The 26,773-nt window shown below is 38.3% G+C and overlaps 1 long non-coding RNA gene across 3 annotated transcripts; it reads right to left on the reverse strand.

Moving 5' to 3' along the window:
* Window positions 1-699: 699 nt before the first annotated feature.
* Window positions 700-24,245, reverse strand: LOC106040998 (uncharacterized). Of its 3 annotated transcripts, none has more exons than XR_010832508.1 (3): window positions 22,459-23,300; window positions 13,591-13,761; window positions 700-1,014 (listed from the first exon to the last, which is right to left on the reverse strand). It is a non-coding gene; the product is annotated as an uncharacterized lncRNA (long non-coding RNA). The 3 variants fall into 3 exon arrangements; XR_001210223.3 differs by lacking the exon at window positions 700-1,014 and adding an exon at window positions 24,117-24,245 and having other exon boundaries at window positions 12,276-13,761; window positions 22,459-22,669; XR_007162930.2 differs by lacking the exon at window positions 700-1,014 and having other exon boundaries at window positions 12,276-13,761; window positions 22,459-22,669; window positions 22,786-23,304.
* Window positions 24,246-26,773: the final 2,528 nt, after the last annotated feature.

Consider the following 26,773-nt stretch of genomic DNA (forward strand, 5'->3'; position numbering starts at 1 on the left):
AAGAAAACAAAGGCAACCAAAAAAAATTACAAAGTTGTACATATCTATGTGAAAGAGCAGGCTCCGTTTGTATTTGTTATATATTAGAAAAGCACGGGTCTCCTGTGCATTCACAGGCTGCCTCAGTAATACAGCAGGAGCTGTGCTGTCCCGCCTTGAGACAGAGCTGGTTGCTGTCACCAAGCCTTGAGCACTGTCTGCCCAAACAAACGATGAGGCTGTGTCAGTACCAGACACATTTGGGATTTTATTTTTTTTTTCAACAAAATGAATTGCCATCAGTGGAAAATAATTTATCATAGCTGAGCCCTTTTTGTTAGGAAATACTGGCTGAGCAAACCCTTTTGTCAGGAAATACTTTTCAGCTGCAGGTTCTGTTCAAGGTGAAAAATGTCCACCCTGAAGTAACCATCCAACTGATATCCGGGATGGTCAATGGGGATGGGCAAGGATAGGCCACCTTTCTGATGAGTACACTTTTCTTTCTTCAAATTAGCATGGCTCAAACAAAAGAGACTAAAGTCCTCTCTCTGCAGCACTCTATGACTCTGCGGGGATTAGGACTTGGTCTTGGAAGGTGGAGGAATGACAGCGAAAGGACATAAGAGTTTTCCCTGGGCTTCCAAACATGAGACCTCAGCTTTTCCAAGAAAAAAATATGTAAATCTCAGTATTTCCCAGGATGGGCAAATTATTCTAATGAGAAAAAAATATATATTTTTTTTTTCAGGAAGAAAATGCTTATTCCTTTGTGCTCTCTTTAAACAAGGCCATCCAACATTGCATTGCCACCTGTCAGTAGAACTGACTTAGCCCTAGTCTGGAAACACAGGAAGAGTCAAGGGAAATCAGATACATGGAAAAGGTCAAATGTGTCTGAGGTTTCAGAAGTATTTTTGTAGTTCTCAGAAGCCACTGAAGCAAAGTTCTCAGGAGCCAGTGAATCTGCCAGCTTGCTTCTTGCACCATTTGCATTTGCAGACTTTCCCCATTCTAAATTTATTCCATGGCATCCTAAAAAAAAAAAAAAATAAAAAAGCATGGAGAAAAAAAAAATACTTCAGAGTTTTTTTGGAGATTTATGAAGTATTTCCCTGTCTTTTTTTTTTTTTTTTTCTGCTCATAAAATAAACACAGTACCTATTGAAAGAAAGCATCAGCTTCTTTTTTCTTCCCTTTTTTTTTTTTCTTGTCTGTTCTCTCAAATATGTTACATCTTATTTGCAGAAAGCAGAAATTAGCTGAAACTAACTGAAAGAGCTAATCATGAACACCTCAATGTTGGTGAGTGAAAACTGGGCAAGAAATAGTTTTCTGGTCTCACTAGATTTTTTAATGTTTTCTATGTGTATTGCTGCCAGATGAGGAGCCAAAGTCTTGCCCCCTGTTACAAAAAGGTTGTGAGGGTGAGGGAGTTATCATAGGTACAGTCAAAGATTTTATTTTTCTCCGGTTTCATTTCAGTTTTGATTTTATAATGTTTACACTTCACTAAGGAATAACAAAGTAACAACACAAAACTCATTTCCAGCCTTCAGAAAAGACCTAAATGGGTTTAGACAAGGTTGCAAGGGGACTCAGTCCAAGCCTTCCTCTCTGAAGAGTTTTACATCAATATCTTTGTTAAAATGAACATTTTCATGATTTCAACAAGTAGATATTTCTCATAACTGTCAAAGCTCTTCCCTGGCTCAGAGTATTGCACAGACCCCAACTCCCAGAAACCCCCTCACTTTGTTCAGGCTTTTTGAACCCTCCTAAAACAAATATTTCATTTTCTATTCTATTTTCTGGAATAGTATCTGCAGGGAGTGAGGTGAGACCCACAGAAAATTGTAATAGTTTAACATTCACTGGACTTTTGCTTCAAAGCCCCAAATACAACAGTTTCTTCTGAGGTTCTCCAACTAAATAGACTTAATTACTGGGGATCTGGAAGAGAGACAGAGATATTTCCTCATCTCACACTGATGATGGGCACAGGCTAAAGTCTCATATGCATTTTGGAATCATGTTCATAAATCCATGAACATTTCTGGGAAGCTGAACACATGTCATCTGAGCTCCACCAACAGAAGTAGCCATCTGGACATGGTCCTGGGCAAGCTGCTCCAGGTGGCCCTGCTTGAGCAGGGGCTTTGGACAAGGGCACTGCCAGAAGTCTCCTCCAACCTCAGCCATTCTGTGATTGTGTGAGAACAACTTGTGCATGAGCCAGTTGTTTCCTCGGTTCGTTTCCAGTGCACTCCTAAGGAGCCCAGTAGGTAATTGAAATCTTGCTTTATTACCACCCCTCTATGTATGGATTAATGCATTCACTGCAGCCCGTTAGTAAGACGCCAAGCACTCCCCCACTCAAGTAATAGACTATAATATCCCTGACATTCAGGAGGAAACAACAGAATACAATTAAGGACAGAATACGTAATATTCGCTGAAATGAAACAGATTTCCAATCAATTAAACACTCTTCTTTCAATAGCACCAAACAAATAATAAATTTACAAAACTAATCGGTTCAACACAAGCTGAGCTAATGAGTGTCATTTGGGTCACATCCTCAAATTGCAAATAAATGTTATCATTTATCAACCTAACACATTACTCAATAAATCTTCTGCACCACTGTTCATACTTATCAGCAGTGTCATTTAATATTCCTTTCTGATTTAGAAAACTATTTCCTCTGGTGCCTGACCCTTTGTAATGGAAAACTACTGAAAACAGACAGTAGCTAATTCAAGAATTGTATAACTTGGAGCTAAACAAAGAGGGGGACAGTGCTGAAATGCTCTAATATTCGTTTTTCAGTGGGTCTCCTCCCAGGCTGAAAATATTAGAAGCTTTTGAGATAGAAGTTTCATTTAAGGAAATTCAGACTACATAAAATGCAGTAAGAGCTTTTACAGTATGTAAAATCATGGAAATGATTACGCTTTGTCCAGACAAGGAGAGCTACTTTGTCATTTATGCAACAAGGAATTGTGGACACCCCCAGCTGCAGACACAAACTCTCTCCACCTCAGCCACCTGATGTGCTGCATGCATGTTTGTAGACCAGTAATTCTGGTGATTTCAGCACTTTGAAGTCTCTACCAGGAAGGGAATAAAAAAGGAGAGAGCTTCCAAATGCCACCCTTTCACAATCCCCCTCCACCCCAGACAACCAGGTAGGAAACAGGTCTAGCTGCCCCACAGGTGATGCCTGGTTTGTCCTCTCTTTTGTCGCAGTCTGCTTCCCCAGAAACTGCTTCCTTCAGGACTCCCTGCAGACTTTTCTGCCTAGCACAGACAGAGACCTTTCTCTGACACTTATCCATCCCAGAATTGAATTACCCAGATTCATCTTTTTCATCACAGACAGATAAGAGCTTAGCCATAGAGCCACTGGGACACATTTAAGTGGGACATCTTGTGACCGACCTTCGCAAGTGTGCTTGTTTCTGTCTCTCAAGAGCATGTTTATGATGACTGTCAAACACTAAAGAAGTTATGAACTGCAGTGTCCTCTTTGTGCACTTGTTTTAGTACACACTGCATAGCTGTATACAGTAAATTGGTACAGGGCCACATTTTTCCAGAAGGGCCTTTACTTGCAGCACTCTGAATATTAAAAGGTCAAAAACTGACACCAAGCACAGCTGAGTGGGGTGCACCAGTGGTTGGCTATGTTCATAAGTGAATCTAACTTGCTTCCTGTTTTTGATTCCCTTCTCCTAGCTCCTTCCACTCGATGCTATTTTTCCTATCTCCTGCCCCAATTCTGCTCTGAGTAGTGCCCTTTCATTGATCCAGGTCTCCCCTTTACCAGCTTCATCACTCCCGTCCCTTCTTCTTTACAGCTCCTAATATTCTTGTCAGGTTTCTTATTATTACTTTCACCTCAGATCCCATCCATTTCCTATGACCTCACTTGGTCCCCCTCCTTCATTTCCTCCCTTTTAACTCATCTCAGTCCTTACCCTTCATCACTTGAGGCAGACAAGTTTTCTCGTCCCTTACCCGCTGCCAGCACCAGTGCAGCTGATAAGGTGAGACAAGCTTCTTGTTGTCAGTTTAAGGCTTGCTGTGATAGGAAACCCAAACTGCAAAGAGATGTGCACCTGGAGACCCACCACGTGCAGGCTGAGCCAGTCACTCCTCAGTAGGAGCGGTGGGAGTATGGACCATAAGCACCTAATGCAAAGCTCTGGAACAAATCTCTGCCGAGCAGTGGGGAGCCAAGGTCTGGAGAGATTTTCATTTTGGGGGAGGTTTTCATACAAAGTCAGCTAAAAGCACCTCTTTGATACAAGACAGCTGTGTTGCCAAATAACGTTCTCATAGCTATAGCTGGAGATGAAATACAAAATAATGTGACTTAAATTTTGTAGCCAAAAGCAAACATAAGTGTAGAGAATGTCATAAGCAACTGAAAATTAGAGGTTGATTATCGGAACAGTTGGGTTACCTTAACTTAAACATATCATATTTCTCATTATAGTTATGGCTCCCATACCACGTATAAAGAAATCTAGTTCTAGGTAGTACTTTAGAGTAGTACTAAGTAGTACTTTAGAGTACTAAGGAAGTACTCTAGCATATGCTGTTTTACAGTCCTCATGAACTGGCATTAACATATTAAGCTTTATCTTATCTGATTTCATGAAAAACATCTGTAAATAGGTAGATCTGCCATTTCTGGATTTCCATATCAATAAAACTCAGATAAACATTTGAACTGTAATTTTGATCTTACTGCTTTCAGTGAATGTCCTGAACACCTAATGATGGTGGAATATCAAAATGGTATCTGCTGTGCAGATCTGAGAGGGAACTTTACACTTGACTGTTACACTTATGGTACATTTTCATGTTTGTTTATATAATTTAATAAACAGAGAAGTACTATAGATGGAATCTAGCAATGCGTAAATATCTCAGAAATAATATGCATAACATTTATAGCACAGGATAGTCATAACACATCAACCACTATTAAAAACACATTTGCTTGAATTTTAGGGATGCACTTCACACTGCTAAATGTCTTAGATACGTTTAGCCAGCCATTTCTAATGTAACATGCAACATTAAAGTTAAAGTAAATGCATTTGCAGTGCCTGTTGACCACTTTAACCAGTTTAATAAACCATTCATAATAAGATACATGCACAGAAGTGTTGCGCAAGTATTGGATAAATCAGCATTATTAAAATAATCAGCCCTCCAACTAAAATAAACACCTTTTCTTTGAATGCTAATATGCGGAAACTCATCTGAGTTATAAGGTCTTTGCACTTTTGGTAAATATTTTGCTTTTTTAGCCTAGTCTGTGTATATTGTGTGTGCGTGTGAATACTTCAGATGAATGTTTTCTAGTGGTATTTACATTTCTGTATGCAGCTCACCTACAGCGGTAATGAACATTTATTAAGTGTATTGCAGTGACCTGTCTTTACTCCAAACAATTTATTTCCTTTTGCACATAGAAACTATTGTTTCCTTAACTAGCTGTATCTCAGCCTGTAGAACAAGCTTCTGATTTATAACTTGGAAGTATATTTAGGTAGTCATCTCACCTACTTCAGGCAACTTTTAGGTAGTCTCACGTATAGTGAATATGCAGGCTATTCCATGACAGTATCTATTTTCAATAACATAGACGCGACAGCTCCAAGCATTCACAATCCACCCTTCTAGTATTTGTTGTTTTACTCTAGTGTATATTTTTACATAGCAGTAGCAAGTAAATTTTCACAGGGGTGTGAACTTCAGACAAATCCCCTGCCTGTTTATTCTGTGAAGATATATACTACACCCTTATTCCTTTGTTAAGCCATTCTTCATTTAATTACCTCTTTGTACCACATATCCATTACACCCATGAACAACCAATTTCCTCTCTTTGTGCTTTCTGCTCATTCTTCTTCCGTTCAATAGTGAACAGAGCCCCAGTCACTCCCTGCATATATCACTCCACAGCTTCTGCAAACCCTGGCTTGCAAGCCAAGGAAGAGCCAGTTTCAGACAAAAAAAAATTGCCCACCATTTAACAAGACTTTGAGCACTAGTCATCTGGATTTACTCTGCAGGTCTTTAAACTGGTATTGATCATGAGGAACAACTCTGAAATAGTAGGGTTCTGTGAAAATAAATAGGAACAGTAGAGAGGTTTTTTACCTATGTGTCCAAGAATCAAATACTCCATTTTGAAAGTCACTCTGGCTATAATGCCTCTTACCCTAACTTTTTTCTGCTGCTTGCTATTTTCAGTAAAACCTACTAAACAGTTTCTGTGGGGCTTTGCTTTCAAAGATACAGAATAATGGTTGCAACTTCCCTCAGGTGCCTGCTCACCATGGTTACCACATCACGTTTCTGAGAGCTGCTCATTGACTGAGGCTCACATAGCAGAGTCATGGGCTGATGGAGGGAACCCCTATCAGGCCAGAGAAGAAGCCTGGGGGCTCCCAAAGTACCAGAATAAATCAGAGGGTGGCATAAGCTGTGGCAACCTTCCTTTATGTTTCAAAAAGTTATATCAGTTTTTTTTTATTTATTTTTTTTTTATTTTTAATCTTGGAGAGCCTGGCAAATTAACATGAGGAAACTATGCAACATGTCTCATGCTATGGCAGGTAGGAAGGTATTCTTGCAAAGTCTTTGACCTTCTTACCCCCAAATTTCTAAATCTTCATGCTGAGCTCTGCCATTTCTTAGTTTTGCCTTTCTTCAGAACTATCTATTAGGCTTAAAAAACATTTGTCCATAGCACTGAGCAAATTATCACAGAATGGTTAATTTTAAACTTTGATTGCTTGAAAATTAGAGTGACAAGAATGCATCAATATGTCACTGTTCTGAGACATGACTGAAGTCTGTTCTCTCACAGTTTTTATGGCTGACTTGTATGAAGGTACTTTAGATTTATTCAATTATATCAGAGAGAAAGATGTGCTGTGTAGTGTAGTGTCTGTTGACTGGGTTTTCAAGATTACTAACTACTCTGTAAAGATAAGATTCTGAAAAACACAGTCTAATCAGTGTTCTCTCTTGCCATGGATTTTATTGCACACATTGCTTGGCATTAGCAGTCTGTTTTATTCTAGGCTCTGCAGCATTTTGGACATCTTTTGAAACTATTTCAATAAAGTTTCGGTAGAGCACTCAGGATGTTAATCACATGTTCAGCATTAACAATAATGGGAGTTATGCATGTACTGCTATGGGGGCTACATTTACTAATTACCTCCAAGTTTTTATATTCTAAACCAAATGCATTAAGTGCAGCATTTTCCAGAATGCACTTCAGTTTCTTTCATTCATGCTTCTCTTCTGGTCTCCAGACAGACTGAATGTTCTGATTGTGTCAGTCTTTGCTGTTAAATTGGATACAAATCTGCTCAGATAATTAATCACACTCAGTGCTTATTGTGCATCTTTCTTACTACTATGCGAGCAGATTTCACACAGCTTGTGGTTCATTATCAGATTGCATGAAAACAGCTGATTACCTTTCTTCTCATATAATTACATTAACAGCAAAGCCAGCTTCCTGTCTCCATGTATCCTCGATCACATGAAACATTTCAGGAGAAGCTCATCAGGAAAAATTGCAGTATCTCCCATTATCCAAGTTTCAGTTACCAGTGTCAAGCCCTAGATGTTCACAAACACCCAGTATTCCCATCCCCATAGAAAGAAGAAGTGCAAGAAAGAAAGAAAGCCCTTCAGGTGTCACCCAAGACCAATGGAGCTCGATTCTGCTCCTGCCTCTGCCTGGTTGTGTTTGCGCTCAAGGAAAGAATCTGCTGTGGATGTTAAATTCATGAAGCACCTTTTTCTTTTAAAGCTGCTATTGTTTGACTTTTCTCCCTAAAAATAATTCATAATCTCTGTTCTTTAGATTAATTTAAGAAGCTCATTCTATTATTTCTAAACAACTCTTATGAAAGCTGGCTTATCATGTTTTGGAGTCCACATGAGAACCCAAGGAGAAAGTATTGCCATGAGCCCAGAAACAAAGCTAGACTGCTCTGCTTAGTCTTTTCACTGACATCAAGGGATTTGCACAGAGTAAAACTTGGCTGAGTGTCCCTGTCACTTTGCCCAGGAAGAGTCACATTCTGGAAAATGTCGCTTATCCAACCTCCTAACTTAACGGCAGCAGTCCTGAAGAAAAACATTCACTGCATGCCTTAACAGCTTAATATTCACAATTTATCTGGAATGGCTTCACTGGTTCCTCTGACCCGTTTTCCCCAACTCACCACCCCCCAAAAAAAGTGCAAAGGAAACCTACATTGATTTGGCTATGGAAACATGTTCTCTGTGGACATTTCATTGTTAATTATTAAAACATCCAAAATTACCATGACACAAGTTGCAAAAGTCACTGACTTTTCCCCCTTATCACTGGGGCTCACATTTTTTTCACTTGCCCATATACTGCTTTAATCTGTCAGTAGCCCCAAGAAAGCTGGTTTGGAGCCCTCCTTCAGGAACGGGTGCCCAGCCTGCAGCAACATCTGTCCTTCTGGTGGTGCTTCCATGGGTTCCTGTCCAGAGCCCTCTGCCTTCCTCTTGGTGAGCTCCTGTGTGCTCTGAACAAGATGTGGACATTTCTTTCTTCTGAAAGACAGGTGGAGCCTACTTGGATTTGTGTGCCTGTTAATTTAAAAATGAGATAAAGCTACAGGTTTTACTTTTTAGAGACGAGTAGAGCCCAAATATCTTCACCAATGTAAATGTACCTTGTTGATATATATTTTTAAAATAAACTAGAAGTGGTACTTGGTGATTATTATCTTAATTTTATCTTGACAGAATGTATATTTTCTTAGTTTTATTGGATTGCATAAAAGTGCATGTATAAGATTCTCGTTTCATTTTTGAACTCCCATATTAGATATTGTGCTTTGTATTGAATCTGCATTGAATTATTAATAATTTCCCCTTTATTTGATAAATTCCAGGAAAGGGAAGAAGAGTGGCTTAAATTCTATAAAGAAATTAAGAGCTTTGCTGGCAAAAGATTAACACTGTATTGACCCACTTTAGTATTCTTTTCAAGACTAACATTAAAGGAGAATTCATCATCTAAGCCTCTCCTAAATATTGAGCATTAGCCCCTCTCTGATATAGAAAAATATTGCTACTCTTATTAAAAAGTATTGGTAAACATGAAACAGAGAAAATTTTGTTCTAGATGCTCTAATTGGCTTGATCCATCGAAAATAAACATAGAAGTGCTGTCTCCCAGAACACTGGATAAAATCACCCCTGCTCTCCCTGTGCAGCTTTTGCTGACTTGTACTTACAGCTGAGCAGATAGATTTTATTCACTCAATATTTCAATACGAAGGACTGCCAATCAAGCATTCATTTCCAGGAGATGGATGAATTTGTGCTAGTAAGAGTTGCTTAAGATCCACAGTTTCTTGTAAATGTTTATAAGAAGATTCCTTAGATCATTTCTGCCCCACAGTGTAATTAGAAATTCTTGTTTCTTACTATACTTGTTTTGTTTGAAAAACAGAATGTGTGAGCAGTTAATATGCTTATTTGCATATGGTTATTCTACAGCACACATCAACAGCTCTGCTCCCTTATGTAATTATGTCAGTTCAGATTTTACCTAGGGCTTCTTCTTCTCGTTATGCCTTTACCAGCACCAAATTTCTCCATGTGTGCTTCTACACTATCTTCATAGCCCAATCAGTGTTTAGAGCTTTAATTAAACTGAATTTAGACTCTGCTTCCTTTGTCATGAGTTCGGTTACATTTAAAAAGCTGTAGAGACAGATAACATTCATTTTTATTATACTTTGGAATCACTTCTAGGATCAAATTAACTTTCATACATGGACAAGGCTGTTGACTTCACTGGGATTACATGTGCAGATATGAAAATAGAAAACAACAAGATCACTGGATAGGTAATAAAATAAAACACTTTCAGAAAATTGGCTTTCTTTTCTGCTGGGATGAAATAGTGGCACAAAACCAACTCTAATCACATATTTACAACTCAGACCCCTCAATTACTCTCCCAAAGGTTACTTTAGTTGTCTGTAAATGTGCTGGGAAGGTAATTCCTTAACTAGCTCATGATATTTCACGAACTTTTCATTTTCTTAATAATGATTTTCCTGTAAAATTTTCAAAAAGGGGAAGGTACTTCATTGACTTTGTACTCCTTTGGTATGTCATACATCTGTTTGCTTACATTTGCTTACATTTAGATAATCCCTTGGAGCAAATAGGGATGGAAGACTTCCAATTAGCCTCCACAATAGCAACTTTTCTCTCGTTATCACTTTTTGACTCCTACATTAGAGGGAAAAAATAGGTATTCGCTGATAATTTCACATAATTTCACATAAAAGTAAAGCACCCTTTGAAATATCCTTATGATTTTTGGACATATTTGCTATGAATGTGAATGTGTACCATATTTTCACTGATAAAATATTGTTTTGTTTTGTTTTGTTTTTTTTCAATGGCCAACTGTATACAAGTTTTGTCCATGCAAACAAGAGCATTATTATTTTCTTTTTCTTTTCCCCACAAAATAAATATGTGAAAGGAGAAAAATCTCTGCCTGCAGATAATTACCCGAGTAAACTAGTTTCATGTTACATCAAAATCTAGACAAAATCTATGTTGCAACAAAAGACATAGCATGGCATAAATAAGAGGGTTTTTTAATTACTCCTATGATTCTGTGAGATAAGGGTAAAACTACATTTTCAGGTATTTGATGGGCAGGAGTTACATCTTGTAGTATCTACTATGTTTGTGGAAATCCAGGATGTTTCCATTTATGTTATTTTGAAGCAGTGTTTGAGATTTCAGTCTTTTCTTGTCTTTTCTCTGCCTCCTCCCACATTATCTGGGACACAGGATTCTCTGACAAATACCTTCTCAAGCCCAGACTGCAATATTTGGATTTGCAGACCTTGCTGCATCCCATGAGAGACACTCAATCTGGAGGCAGCACCAACATTTCCACCTCTTCTTGCTGTGTCAGAACCAAAGCCTGGATAAAACGTCCTCAAAACCAAACACCCTTCTGACAGAAGAACAGATGGACATCCACAATTTAAAATCTCTGGAATTCCACTGGGATACTTAGTAGTATTTCATTTTTGTTGTTGATATTGCTGTTTTATTAAACAGAGTTAGACTAAAAAGTATCATCTCACTGAAGAAACTGAAAATTCTAATGAGTTTTGTGGTCAGGCAGTAATTATATTAGCTTTTCCTAAAACTAGATACATTTAAATTCTCATCTAATTATGTTTTCAAAATGAAGCAGGGGAGTGAAAGGTCATAGTATTATAGCCAGCATATTTTGTTTTCCTCTGGAAAGAGTACAAGAATAGTTTCAATGGGAACAGTTTGAGATTATGCTTGATAATTTGTAATTAACTCTCCAGGGTGCTGTGAAGCCTAATTAATTACTTATTGGAAAGCATTTGGAGATCTTTGGAAGAAAGTTGCTATAGTAATGCCAAGAATTGCTGTTATTGTTATCTTTAGGTGTTTTCCATCCCAAATGCGGTTAGATGGAAAATGTACCTTTATTACCTTACACTATCTTATGAACAACGCTAATCTGATGAAAAGCAGCATTTAAAAGCTGCAGATAATTTTCTGCAGTGGGAAGCTGAAGATGTTTATTCTGAAACTGTGAATATAATTTATGAATAAGCCAAAAACATAAATTGCATTCAGAAGTTCCATAACAATAACACACTTTATATTCTCCATCTGTAGATAAGCAGGTGCATCTATTTGTAGAATTTGTCTTCTGTTATGAAACTGTCTTCAGTGCGATGAAAGTACTGTATCGTGATTCCCTTGGTGTTTTTAAAACCCAGCATTTGCCCTAAGGTCTGTCAACAGGAAAGCGTCACCCAAATGTAATTAACCCAAATTTATGTAATAATGAAGGGTCATGAAGATATTAGGATTTCTATTTAAATTAGGAAGATACCTCAGTATAAAATATTGAAAAAAGAGTCCACCCCAATTTGTTTTCCAAATTCTGTTTTCTGAGTGGAGCTAACTCACCTATAAGAAAGAATACAGATGTTAGCCCAAAAGCTGCACAGCCAGAGAAGAAAAGGGCAGCTTCAAAAAGAAAACACTTGGGTTTCCAGCCAGAACATAGAAATGTTCAGTCTTGGTATAGAAACAAAGAAAACTGTAGAGAATTTCTCAGAATTATATATAGACTATTTTTTCCTTTTTTTTTTTTTTTTGATCTTGCTGTTTTATGCTAGCTAAAGCTAAAATGATTGACTAAATTATGTTCAATAACCCCTAACCTTACCTATATGTTTATCTCAAGTATTGAAAACCCTTGAGAATATCTAAGTTGTGAAAAATGAACTATTTGTGTTACACTGAAGAATCCAAGGGATAGGAAATATTCCTTAGGTTTCCTCACTGTGAAGAGCTGACAACCCAAGAGGCTAAAGCAGGAAGCTTTGTTACACTCTGTTTAGACAAAGCAAAGGTAAAGTCTGAAGCAAGCATGTGTCTTCCAAATGAATATCTGCTCTGGAGAAGGGTGGGTAAAAAGACACCAACATGCATGCTATCTACGGCACCCATAATAACTATACATAGAAATACGGTTTACTAATTGTAAGTCTTCATGTATTCTCCAGAAGAAGTCAGATTTTAAAATGTATTGCTTTTATTATTTTCCCATGTAATAATACATTTATGAATAAATCTCATCATGTGCACAAGACAAATATATAAAGCCATTTTTTACAATGGTGGTGAATGCACAGTTCCCTCAAGCATTAGCTGTCTCTAACAAGCAGGTTGCTGTGTCTCTCTGTTTACCTTGTCAGCAGTGTTCATTTCTGTTATCACTCTTCTGGAAGAACAAAGTTTCTAGATATGCCTCAAAGGTGAACATAATTATGCTGTTTACATTGCTATTCCTACAGGGACCATAAAATAGTACTTAGAACAATGTTTACAGTCATCAGCGAAGCAGAAATCACTCTGTACATACCGGAAAGGCAGAAAACAATACCCCCTCACTAACTAATTACATATGGGACCGCGCTGTATAAAGATCCCCCGTCTCATCTGTGATCTAGGTGCTGGGTACTTCGGTAGCCTGAAGCATGCAGCAATTACTCCGTCCATCAAATCAAAATTTCTCTAAGGTGTTTTCTTTTCATTGGGGCCCTGCAGACAATGTGACATACCGGTTTCTAACTTTATATTCAGAGCAAGGAAACAAATAAACTGAATGCAATGAAGCATGATTTAATGCACCAACTAACTAAAACGCATCCCTCTTCGATGAAGGACTTTTTCATCAGTATGCCTTGTTTCATTTGATCTTTACTCTGTTCGGGCCTAGGACAAAGCTAGCCAAAGCCCATGGAGGAGTTTCACGGAATGGTTGAGGCTGGAAGGGACCTCCAGAGACCATCTAGTCCAATCCACTGATCAAGTAGGGTCACCTACAGCATGTTACACAGGATGGCATCCAGGCGTGTTTTAAATATCTTCAAAGAAGGAAAATCCACAACCTTTCTGGGCAACCTGTTCCTGTGCTCTGTCACCCTTTACCTTCAGTAGGTTTGGGGTCAGATGTTCATGTGGGGCTTGCTGAAAAGCAGACTCTGAGCAGGAACTCTTCTGCAGCACTGCTGGTCCTCCCCTCCACATGGTGAGCCACCTTCCTCTGCATGCACGTGTGCATTGAGATCATAGCTACAGCAACACTTTTGAAAGTTAATTCTGTAAAATATGGAAAAAATACTGATTTAAGACAATGTAGAAAAGATAATTTGTGCATTGCTCATAGATGTAACTCGCAGGTGGTTGGGTATTATTACAGATACGGGTGTTTTCCTTATTTCCTGATTACTAATCACCAGTCAGTCTGTTCTGCTCAAGCTAAGGTAGCTGTGATGTGATTTCATATTCACATTCTTCATGTTGTAATATTATAGTTTTCCTGGCTGACACTTTACATTCATCATGTGGCGACTTCGTAATCAGCTACCCTTGCTGTTTGCCTGAGGGAGCAGGGGATGCATCAGCTCCGTCACACATCCACGGGAACGTCAGCAACAGAAGTTCAAACTAACCAGCCAGCACCACCAAATATGCATCATAACAACCCAAGATAAATCATTTTGGAGAGAGGAAAAATAATAAAGAGGTACAGCATACGAAATGGGACTCTTTGGGCCTTGTTGACACAGCACTGTTGGTTTTGGATGTAATTATGCTGGTATAAACATATTGCTGATATAAAAGTGCAGCTTCGGAGTGGTTATAAGCTAATAAGAAGGAGGACATACCTTCACCATGGTTCACCTGGACAGCACAGGGGTCTGGGGGGACCTTTGAGACAGTCATGCCACGTTGCTGGCCCACGACAGGCACCTGTGTGTCTCACCAAAACCTCAGCAATGTGCCCAAGTCAGGGGAACGAGGAGGCCAAGCCTCTCAGTACTAGAGTGACAGCACAAGAAGGACTTTGGGGCACCATAATTATGTCTTGTGCCATAAGCCATGCGTTGGAAATCATGTCTAGAGACCAAAATGGTTTTATGGGGTTTTCAATCATTTGACTTCTTTTCTTTCATCTGTCTGAAGGCGAGAGCTGGCGAAGTCACTGAGAACATAACCATGGATAGCAGAGAGTCCAGAGATGCCACCAAACTGTGAAGATTGTTCCTAACACAGCACTTTCTGTTGCAAAACTCAGGCCAAATTCAGGGTTATTGCTGTCACATACATTTAAGAGGTGACAATCGTGAAAGAAAGGACATAAGAGTCCACTAGAGGTACAACACACACATTTTCATTTTCACAGCCCATCTGTTAAATCCTGATCTCTTTAGACTTAATTCCAGCCTTATGAAACAAAGCTTCAAGAAGAAAGAAGAGTCATTGAGTTCTGTACTGACACTATTTAAACAGAGACTGGAGTCTGTTTTAGCTGCCACTCTGTTTACAGAGTTTCACATTAAAGAACTTCCCAGGTCTCAGATATATCTATTTTTCATCTGTGTTCAAATTATTACAAAGAGGGAGTTTTGGTGTGCTTGTCTTTCCAAGATACGATTCATATTATCCTCTGAAAACAGAGAAATATTTAGAACTCAGCTCTACACCTCAAACATTAAAAATAAAAAAGTTATTTCTGACTAAATTTGTTGGCGTATATGAATATTTTATTTATTTCTTACTCCATCTTAGACTAAATTCTCCAACCTCAATAGTCAATAAGAAAAAAGAAAAAAAAAGAAAAAAAGAAAGAAAGAAACTTCTCACTGACTTTCAGAGAAGACAAGAAGAAAACTCATGTGCTAAAACCTGATGGCACTAATTCCTGCGCACTGATTGAGCTGGTCCCCACAGAACACCATCACCATGGCTCACTCCTGGGTGTTGTCAGCCGGCTTCAACACGCTGCTTGCAGGAGTCAGATATGACTTGTTCCCCATTGTGGTGAAATCGCTGTCTGAGAAAAAACTGATCGCACAGCTTGTGCCCCAGAGGAAGCAAAATGCTGGGAAAATGCAGGAGAACACACCAGTGGCCTCTCAGCCTAAGGTACTTTTCTGGGCTGTGTTTATAAATATCTGCTTCTTCAGTCCCTGGGATAAAAGTTTTGCATTTTTCATCCATTCTCTCAACTAATTCACACTTCTCCTTGTCCTTCTTTAAATCGTTGCCACAATACTTGCACCCTTCATACCCATCATGTTGGAGCCTCTTGCACACACCACTACTCCCTAATGACTGCTTCATTTTTCACTCCTTCCTCTCTTCTCTCTCCTTTTTTTTTTTTTTTTTGAGACCAAAAGGAAATCTATGTACCCCACCTTCTGTAACAGGTACCTGACACTTGTCTTCCAGAAAGGCACCCAGCCATGATGTAACAAAGTTAAAATTAAATTTGTCATTTCCATTGCTGTTTTAAATTCTTTTTGTTGTTGTTTGAGCAACACTTTCAATTTCTTTATTGCAATGATATTCTAATTTTTATGTTGATAAATTCATGCACACATTCTCATGTGGACCAGCAGAACTAGAACATATTTAAGAAATCTGTTTCTAGGAAGCTCTAAATTACATTAACAATATATTTTAGTAATAACAATCAAGCCTGGCTCATTTCCTTGGGATTAATGACTAGCTGGGAGAGCTGATGGCCCCAAGAAGTAGTCATTATTTTACTAGAGATTTTTTGTCTTTAATTAGGCAAAAATTAGAAAAAAATCCTGTCTTTTCTGTGTGCAAGAGTAAAGACAACATCTCAGGAGAAAAAGTACAATCACTCTAAGTAGGGAAAAGGTTTCTTTTAAATGTTTGATAACCTTTGGTAAGATGATCAGGTTAACATTGTGACACACCACAATTTTCTGCAGGTTTCATCTGTTCTCTTACTGTTTGCATTTCTCTGATCTCAGAGAGATTTTTGTTGATGTTTTGAAAACTGAAGCATGTAGATTTTGAGGAACATTTGTAAATATATTGTACACCTTTGGATAATGTTTTGCAACAGGATTGCTTATGACAGATAGCTCTGCCTGACTTCAAGTTTGCCAGTTGCCATTGAAAATGGATGAGGAAAAGGAAGACTTGAAAATATATAAAAAACAAACAAACAAATAACCTCTCTTACCCCCCCCACCAAAAAAAAAAAAAATTATCTAATTGCAAACAGCAGGAAGTTAATAGGAAAAACGGTAACAACAAAAATGAACTACTCAAGAACTGTGTTGGAGAAAACTTGCTAGGGTGGTTAGTGAAAAACTACCAGAAAGCCCACACTGAACAGGAAGGCAGGAAGGGCCTGGGTGTCAGAAGGGGAGGCACTGGTAAACAGCTCCTGAGAGAGCTGCTCCATCCTAAGCATCCTACAAAGACACGTTTCATCAGTGACAAAAAAAAAAAAAAAAGTATATGTAGGCATAGTTTCCACCCTTGATTTGGGGGGAAGAAGAGTCATGATACTAAATGACAAGGCAGTGCAGACAGTGATTTCATAGGTAAAGACAAGGGCAAAAGTGTCAGAGAGCAGACTGAGCCCGAGGACAAGTTTTCCTACCATTATCTGAATAGGTTGCTCTTCGGTTTCTTTGCAGATTTTACACTTAAAAAAAATAAAATAAAATAAAAGGAGGGAAGAAGCCTTTTCAGAATGCATTGGCAGGAGCCACATATTTTGAATATGAAAAACTTTCCCCCAACATGGCAAAATTGGTGTGCAAAGTTCAGACTGGTTCGATCCCCATTTTCAAAGCAACTTACAAGTTACCACCATCTTGCAGGTTTTCGCTCTCTTTAAAATGTGTTATCTGTAACTTTGAAAGTTATAGCTAGACGGAATTAGTGATCGTGACTATGTTGTTTTCAGTTCAAGTAGACTCTTGGTGTCTCTGTGTTAATTTATTTGTCTTTGCTTTGTGAAATTATGTGCCATTAACTCACTATGTTCTGTTAATCCTCTGCAGTAATAACTACATGCAACAGCCCTTCTGTCTAGTCAGTTGAGATTTGACAGCCTCTGTTTGCTAAACGTATCACTTCACCGAGACTTTGGAACACACTTTTCATATTTCTCCGTTCTCATTATCTAGCTAAGGTCCTTATAACATATGGTCCTATTTTCCTAATTGCATTCACTGTTACACGTCAAACCAAGCTAATCTTTCAAACCGTCAGGCTAATCAGTACAAAATGCATGGCCACTGTTTGCACACATGCTGGTAACAAGAGGGGAACAGGACCTACACAAATCTGAAAATGCCACTGAGTCCCATCTGGGTTGTTTGTTTCCCCTGCATTTTCTAAGATGATCTGAAACGCATCTTCTCTCTCATTTACATTTTCAGAGTAATTTTCTCAGCACAGAGCTAATAGCAGTGGTGGCTGATGTCTACCCAGACAGACCTTCACCATGAGGTGGGACTTCTGCTAGTGATTCTGTGAGACAGATCTTAAAGCGAATGGCCAAAATTATTCAGTATGTTACTATTATTCACAAGAAAATACAATGTATTATTTAACCTCGTCTAAGGCAGCAAAAATGTGGAGATAGTCAGCATAGTAATTACCACCCAGTTGTAGGTTTCTTATTTGGTAAAAATAAGAGGTAAAATGCAGCCTGCAATTTACTTGTCATACCTCTGACATAATCACAGCAAGCTTGATTGTTCCCCCAGAGCAGGTTAGTTGGGAACATGCAGGTAGAGGTTAGGGGACATATTGGTTTGTACATTTAAAAGTAAACTACAAGAAACAGAGGCAAAGAAAAACTTGATGCTTGCACTGTAAAGAAAAGTTTGGTTCTAGTGCCAATGGATACGTCACAGACAATTCCATCAAGGCTGTATGAATTCAGTAGACTTTAACTAGTTTCTAACTTATCTTCAGTAAATCACCGATTTTTTAAAAATCTTGAATAAATGATACAGAAACCTGAAGCCTGAGCCATCAGGACTCTCCTGCATTAGCTAGATACTTTGATTTAATCAAGCACGTTTCAGCAGTTAAACTCAGAATACCCACACAGAAAGAAGGAACACTCATTGGGCCAACTAGCAATTTTCTGTTGACAAACTATTTTTCTCCATTCACCTTTGAAAATGTCATGAGTTGCTAGGCTATTGCCTAGCCCATAGTAATGAGCAGTGAAGGAGGAAAAAGTCTTTATTTGCCCATATAAAGAGAATGAAAACAGATTTATAGTGTCTTGCTCTCATTTCTCTCACACTTTCCATGTCTCAGATTCAACATATTTGAAATGAGAATTGTGAAACTATCTTCTACAAGAGAAACCTAAGTACTGCTCCATGGAAATGTATGTATTCACACTGGGACTCTATTTAGTGCTTTAGTTTGATCTCTAGTCTAAAGTTGTATCTGAAGTAACATCAAAGCGTGATTTTGGAACAGCTTTTCTTACATGTATTACATGGAGTTGACTTTATACAATTCAACTGATACAACTCTGACTAGAAATCGAGTAGGTAGTGACTCAATGTGAGATACATGGTAGTGCTAGGAAAGGTGTATAGAAGAAAGATAAGGACTATTAGATATAGAGAGCAGCCTCCATGTGGGGATTAATTAAATAGGTTTAAATGTAATCTGTTTGGGAAAGAGAGAGCTTTCCCCCATGACATCCCACCTCGGCTATGAACAACATAGAAAAAGTTAATAGGGATCAATTATTCACTATTACTTACTACAGAAGAGTTTGGGAGGGTGCAGTAAATTAATTTGTGTAATTTAAGAAGAGGCAAAGGGCAGCGTTTTTTCATGCAATCACGATTAAACTGTGGAACTGATTATTATAGGGTGTTACAGATGCTAAAGTCATAGAAAGGTTCAAAAGCAATTAAACTAATACAGGGAAGAAATGCACTTCTGGGGCTAATCTGCACAAGACGTAGATACAACCTCTGAGCTCTGAGGGCAAGAGCAGGAGGGCTAAACCGCAGGTGTGCTCTCATTCCTTAGCCATTTGACAGCAGCCACTGCCAGCAATGAAATACTGAACTGATGGCTTTATAGCCATCTTTATAGCCATCTTTATAGCCATGTTATATATTCTGAGATTTCCTTTGTACACAGAGGTCTCTCAGCGGGTATCTCCGACCCTGCCTGCTCCACAGCTGTGGGCAGTCACATCCCACCAGCAAAAACCCCAGGGCGCAGTGCTGAGCAACCACCTCATGATAATTAATACTGGTCACGTAAGCTGGAAAATGACATTACAAAAGTTCAGCTAATGGCAGAAAGAAAACAAACTGTAATTAAGAAAATTATATACTTCTCTGTATTTTAGAGGCTCTCCAAAGAAAAGAAAAAAAAAAAAAAAAGGAAAAGGATGCTTAGGAGCTTGGATTTTCAGATTCAGATAATTAAGTTCTGCATTAGAGGCTTATTAAAATATATTGCCCAAGAGACCAGACAGAATGTAAGATGTCTGGGTAAAAACTCTCAGAGATAGAGAGAACAAAGCTGCAAGGCCTAAATGACCTTTTACTATTCCTGATATCGTATGATATGATGTTTGAAAATGAAGATTGCCAAACAGATGGAGCTATTAACGAATTTAGGAAACAACATGACGTATGCTCAAAGGAGCTTTAGGAAAAAACTTGCATTTCATGTGAAATGCTGAGGGTCAGTTAAAATCAATCAAAAGTAGAAAGGAAAAAGAAAGGAAAAGCCATAACATTTCTGTTATTAAAAGCCAGAAGATACAAAGTAATAGCTCCAAATCAGCTGCAGTTTTTGTGTATCTACATGATACCCCCAGCTGGCTCTGGCGGAGACCATAGACTACACATCTTGGAGAAAGCAAATTGAAGCTGGTAGATATATGGCAGAGCTAACTGTCATAGATTATGCCTATATAAGTGAAATCAAATTAAATCCAGGAAAAAAAAAAAAAAAAGATATTGAACCAGCAGTCAATTGTTGATTAAGAAAACATCACTAAAAATCTGAAATTTATTTGAAAATTAAGACAGAATTTAACTTTTATCTTCTCTCAGTGCAACTTTTGAAGCAGTCTTCATTTTCCATTGAGAACTAACAATCTTCATCTGCTGCCAGTGGAATACTATAATATGTTAACCTCAGTTATTTACTGCTTAGCGGAAAACACAGTTTCAGTGTGAGACCTGGTCTTAGGCCCTTTTAATTTCATGCTAGCTAGCTGGATGAGCAGTTCCTTGGCTCTTGGAGCACAGTAGCTTGCTACATAAGAGCATATCCAAATAGTTGATGTTACCCATTGCTGTCATGACGTGCCCTCTTTGACAGTGCATGGAGCTTTACAAGTGATGAGTTACTTGGCTTCTAAATCACGAGATGTGTGTTGCTACAAAATTCATAGTTTTCCATTGCACTCATACACATGGAGAATTGTTATATATATATATATATATATATATAAACTGCTTAGTTTTCAAGCTGAGGAAATGGTTTACCCCTGCAAAAAGCATTTTTGAGTAACAACCTGCAGTGTGGCAACATGCTTTCAGAAGATGAAGCAACTTATCCCAGCATCCTGACATAATCTTCTGTTTTTTAATGGTGTTAGTATTCCATTTTCTTGACTCTCTATAAGCAGTTATCAACAATTTCATTAGCTAGTTCAAGACCAAAGGAATGGGGTGGTTGATGTCTGCTTTTACAGCCCCTGATGAGGAGGAATCTAGTACTCAGGAATGGTATCCAAGTGCCTGAGGACTGATATTTGCTATCAACTTCTTATTCTTTTTTTTTTTTTTCCCCAAACTTTTTGCTTCTCCCCAGCAAAGTTTGCTTTAGTTTAAACCTCTCAGCTTGTTTTCTGTGGTTGGAAAAAAAAAAAAAAAAAAAAAAAAAAACACGCTCCTAACTGCAGCTCAGAAGAGGTAATTTAGGGTCCCAGGAAAGCCTGGCTGAATGCTGCATGTGTCTGAGCTATTGAATTAGGTCTCTGTCTTGCCAAACTGTACCTGATGGAAAGGTTAGGTAAGCTTTCTGTTACATTTCATACCCACCACACACAAAATATAAATGTTAATAATTTATTAACACTTGTCATTAATATTGCAAAGTCAAGCGTTCATAAGTCAGGTTGTCTGGGCAACCTTCTCTTTTGCTCTCTCATGCACTATATTGATGTGATCTGTAATTACACCATGACATGCTAGTATTTCCATAGGACCCCTGACTCATTTGGTGCACAGATCAACCAGGGCTCCTTTAATGAGTGCAGATAGTCAATATTTTATTTCAGCTCCACTGTTAATTGTGTGGTTGTATCATATTCAGCAGCACTGTTTAAACATTGTGCTGAGGACAGACCAACTAATCTCCTCACTGACTTTCTAGCCATATTCATTATTTCCCCATTTTTTTTTGTGGAGTGACCATTTGATCTTCATGTCAATACCACAAAGACAGAGCGATAGCCTACTGATTTTGTTACAGGAAGCTGAAGTACAAACAGATGAAGGTCAAAACAGTCTGCTAATTTTGGACGTCCAATTTGGTAACTCTGGGATCTGAGTTTTACTGAGTGCTCAGCATTATATGACTTGAGGTAAGTGCAGTGCACCTTTCCTACTGCCTTCAGCTGCATCTGCAAGTGCTCAGCTGGTCAGGTCACACATGAAGGTGTTGATTTACATCTCCAGAAAATGTTGCATGCAGTCAGTGACCACCGGTAACAAGCAGGTTCCACCCCACTGCCACCCCACTGCCCACCTGCCCTTGGATGTGTGATTTCCCATGCTACGTCGTGCCACCTGGAAAAGGGATACATTTGGGAATATTTCATTTCAACTCTTTAGAAAGAAAAGTGGTGTTTTTGACAAGACTCCATGTTTTTTCCTTTTAAAAAAATAACCTAGGGACAAAAAAAAAAAAAAAAAAAAAACCACAACCAAAAAATGAAACAGAACTTACCACATTAGGTGGAATTAAACACTTTTGGTTGTCCCAATTATGTTGTGTTTCCATTGTGTTTCTGTGCTGTGCTGTTCAGACTTTCCTTCTCTTCCCTCCTTTTCTGGATCATCCTGAAAAGCCAGAAAACTCACCCATTTCTGAAATTATCACACATTTGTGTTCAGGTGGGCTTGAGCTGGCCTGTTAGAGCAGTAGGAAATGCTGAACTCTAACAGGAAAAAAAGAAAGGAAAAAAAAAGAAAAAAAAATCATATGAAAACTCTTAATAGTGCACTACTAATTCTTCTGTTTCATTTATGTTTTCTTTCAGTGGTTTAATCTCACTTGGTGCTCCAGAGCTTCTGGAGAAGCAGGAGTGTGGCTGCAGCCCTCTGCAGTGTTATTTCCAGCACTCCGAAGCTTGCAGCTCAGCACAGACAGCTGGCAGAGTTTCTGCATCTCTTACACGTGCAGAGTGCCAGGCAATTTTGTCCTGATCCTGCTTTCATGGAATTAAATCTCAAACTTTTCAATGATTTTAACAGAGTCAGGCTTGATCCAAGAAGAACAATATCCAGAGCTTTGTTCAACCTGGTGAATAATATTTTCTCATGGTACTGCAAAAAGGGATGAACTGATCCATGCAGTGACCTCTGTCTTCCCCTCAGTCCCCCCCCTTCTGCCATACAGCTAAACAAGTTAATACAGTTTCAAGGAAACTAAGTTCAGAAAACACAATAAATGGTGTACTCTCTTCCCAAAGCCAAAATAATCTGCATTTGTTTTGGAACACTGTAATGAATCACTTTAATCTTTCCTTTCTTGAGGTACTTTTTTATTCTTTCTATAAATTCCATCCTTCGTGAGCTGCACAGTTGCATTTGAAAACTCCTCAGATGAAGGTTTTAGTCATTTGCTTTTTGGTGAGTAATTGTACTCATTTTCAGCCAGAAGACAGTTAACCTTTTGAGACAGTCAATTGCCCTCTCTATGTACCTATCACTGTTCTTACTGGTAGTGTAAGACTAAAACTTAATAACCTTGAAAAGATGAAGCATTAGCTTTGCTCTGACAAAAACTCACTCTAAGTTTTAAGGCCAGAAATTTTCAAGGGAACCTGAAGGATTTGTTTTTTAGAGAACTATAGTTTAGTAGAGTTTGAAACCTGAATAATTCAGTACTTATTAAATTGCAGTCTATATGAATCAGACAAAATCTGTAGTACCTTTTATATATTTTATTGTAATGACTTATTGAGTTCAAAGACTACTGCTGAAAGATATTGCCAAATATACGCAATGCACTAATGTATATCCCTTTTATCAATTATGAAATCTTGTTTTGCCTTAGAAAATGAATCCTAAGTACTTAAATTAAATGATGGCTATCTTTAACAAACACACAAAGAGATTGTGATTATCTATAAGCATATTTAACTCTACACATCTTTGAAAAAAAAATCAATTACAAGAAGCATTATATGCAATATGTATACAAAACATATACTGCAACATGATACTCTTGGAATACTATATTTAATAGTAACTTCATAAACACCAAATTATAAAAGACTGTGCAAACACAACAAAGAAATACGAACACTTATCCAGAAAAAGCTCAGGATGACCTTTAAAGATGAGAATTGTCATAGTAATGTGAGGGGGTGGGCTCTTTACCTGTCTGCCTGCTGTGTGAGACGGGCTTTCAGCACCTTTGTTTCCTTCTGCTTTCCCTCCTCCTCACCCCAGAGAGCCACCAGAAGTGCCCTGTCCTGGAACAGCTGAAACAGAAAGAGATGAGAGGAGATCTGACATGATTAGACCCATCCAGCATCAGAAGACAGAAAAGAGAGGACAGGAATGGTGGGACAAGACCAGCCTGGCCTGCACGGTTATCCTTAGCCAGTGTCAGACTTCTAATATTGCATAGTAGTCAGAAAAAATTCTAGGAGGTGGTTTTGAGGGAAAGGTGATGGGAGAAGATGAATATTATATCCATGACAGCTGGCAGGAGACACACAAAGGATATATTTTCATCTAAAATACAAAATGAGAAAAAATTAGTTACGGGGTTGGTTTGTTTTGCTTTTATTTCTACTAATGAGATGAGGAATGGTCTTTCTGTTTGTTTTGGACACAGAATGGATCTGTAAAACCTTCTTCACTTGACAGATTTGCTTTCCTGTGTGGGAATAGCGAAAGCTCTGGGAGAGATGGATAAGAAAATAAACCAAAAACAAACAGACAAATAATACAAAACTCACACACACAAAATCCCATTGCCTAAACTCTTTTTGAGTGTAGAACCTAAACATCGCCCTATCCGATAGGCTAAACCAATGATGATCTTGCTTTCTTCAGGAAGAGTAGACATAAAACTGCAGTTGCATAGTTAGGTGAGTCTCTGATTCAAATACTTCATTCTTCCACCATGCAGCATGAAAAATCAGACTCTGGGCGTCTTATCTAGGCTGCACAATGTAGATGGCCTTTGCAGCTCTTCGGCTACCTTGTCTTGGTATCTTAACACCCTTCACAGCACAGCCATCAGCAGAGATCTCAAGATGTCCTTCCTGCTCCAGCAGCAAGCCCCCAGACCTCCCTCTCTCTCTCTTCTCATCCCCATTTGCAGCAAAAGATCCCATTTCGAGAAGCTTTTGTGTGGGCTTGAAAAATTTTTAGTAAAATTAATCCTTTTCATAAGCATTCCAAACTTGTAATTCCTCAAATGTTAAGAACATTTACTGCTCAGAAATAGTTTGTAAAAAAAGTTACTTACTGCTAAATCCATCTGCCTGCTTAAAGGTGAAACTTAAATACATTCCTTAACAGCCTCCAAATAATACACTCCTCTGATGTGTCTATTTTCAGATGTTTTGTATTTTTCTGCAATCAAAATTGCAAAACTTTTTAAAATGATAGCTCTGGAAATTATATTTTGTGTCATTTTGACACACTCCTTCAACAGATTATGGAGTCAAGGAGCTAAAAGAACATTAATATTCTTTAGGCAGTCGTTATCTGGCAACTCTTAAGCAATTTCCTTGCCAAAACTAGAAAGAAATATCCCTACAAAGATACTTAAAAAGAGACAATGCCTGCTTTGGTGATCACTCCATGCAAAGCCTTTGTGAGAACTGAATTTAAGAATACATGCTTAAAGCTGGAAGTCATTCTTTGTTCAAATAAGAATGAACTGACCTGAAACAGCATTTCAGCTCCTTTCAAACCCTCAAAAACCTAAAGAGGTAGCTAAAGAAATGTCCTGCATGAGAAAATAAAATGGAAACTTTCGCAATATGAAGTAATTTCTGCCCAGACAAAGAGCACACAGCCATCAAACTCAGCATAAATTATAACCCAAATGCATGTGTTGTAGCACATTAACCGGTTGTGACCTGATCCTGCTGGCACAGTAATTCCATGGAAACACTGGGGAAAAGACAAAAATGAAGGGAATGGAGATTTTTCCCCACTCTCTCCCAGCCCCTGCTCGACTGCAACAGGAACGCCAGGGCTCAGCTGTACGCAAATCACCCCGCCGTGTTAGCTGGTTCTTTTCACTGGTTTGAAAGAGATGGGGCTTACCGGAGCTCTGCCAAAGAGTTACACACAAGTGTGCCTTATATTACCATTAAGGAATAATTGGATGTTAATATAAAACAAAATATCACTGGCTTCTGTACCATACACTTCTGTTCTGCTGGGTTAGGATTATGCAGCCAGAAAGGAGGTGGAAGTTAATCTTGATAAATGTTAAGAAACAATGCTATGCCATTTGCAATTTAAAATTTTTAATTTTAACCTATTGGGCTGTTCCAAAACACTTCCTTCAATAACTTTTGAATAATTGATTTAATTATTTTCTTTGATCCCATAGGACTCGGTTGAATATTCAGCTTCAACCATTTCTAAAAATGGTTCACTATGTCAAGCATCACTCATTTATCTATACATGACATTATTCTATCCCTTCATAAACAACTTCAGTTTTCCCTGTAACATCATGACAATACACGCTGGGGCACAAGACATTTTGGCCTTGTCTCTCTAAGGACACATACCTAGTCAAGCACAGATCCACTAGGAAATCTGAAATCTTTGTCAAGAGCCTTGCGCTAAGATTTTTATAAAAGAGGTGGCAATTAATGTAACATCTGCTTTGTTTCTTCTTTCTTTCCTGTTGAAAGAGAATATTGATGTGAATAGATGGCTTATGCTAGGACAAAGCAAAGAAACAAAGCTGACTAAGGCACATTCCCAAACTTATGATGCAGCAAATATTAGGATAAGAGCTACCACACCTACTTGTACATTGGTCCACTGCAATGGCA

Source organism: Anser cygnoides, chromosome 6 (genome assembly GCF_040182565.1).
Source record: "Anser cygnoides isolate HZ-2024a breed goose chromosome 6, Taihu_goose_T2T_genome, whole genome shotgun sequence".
Classification (NCBI taxonomy): Eukaryota; Metazoa; Chordata; class Aves; order Anseriformes; family Anatidae; genus Anser; species Anser cygnoides.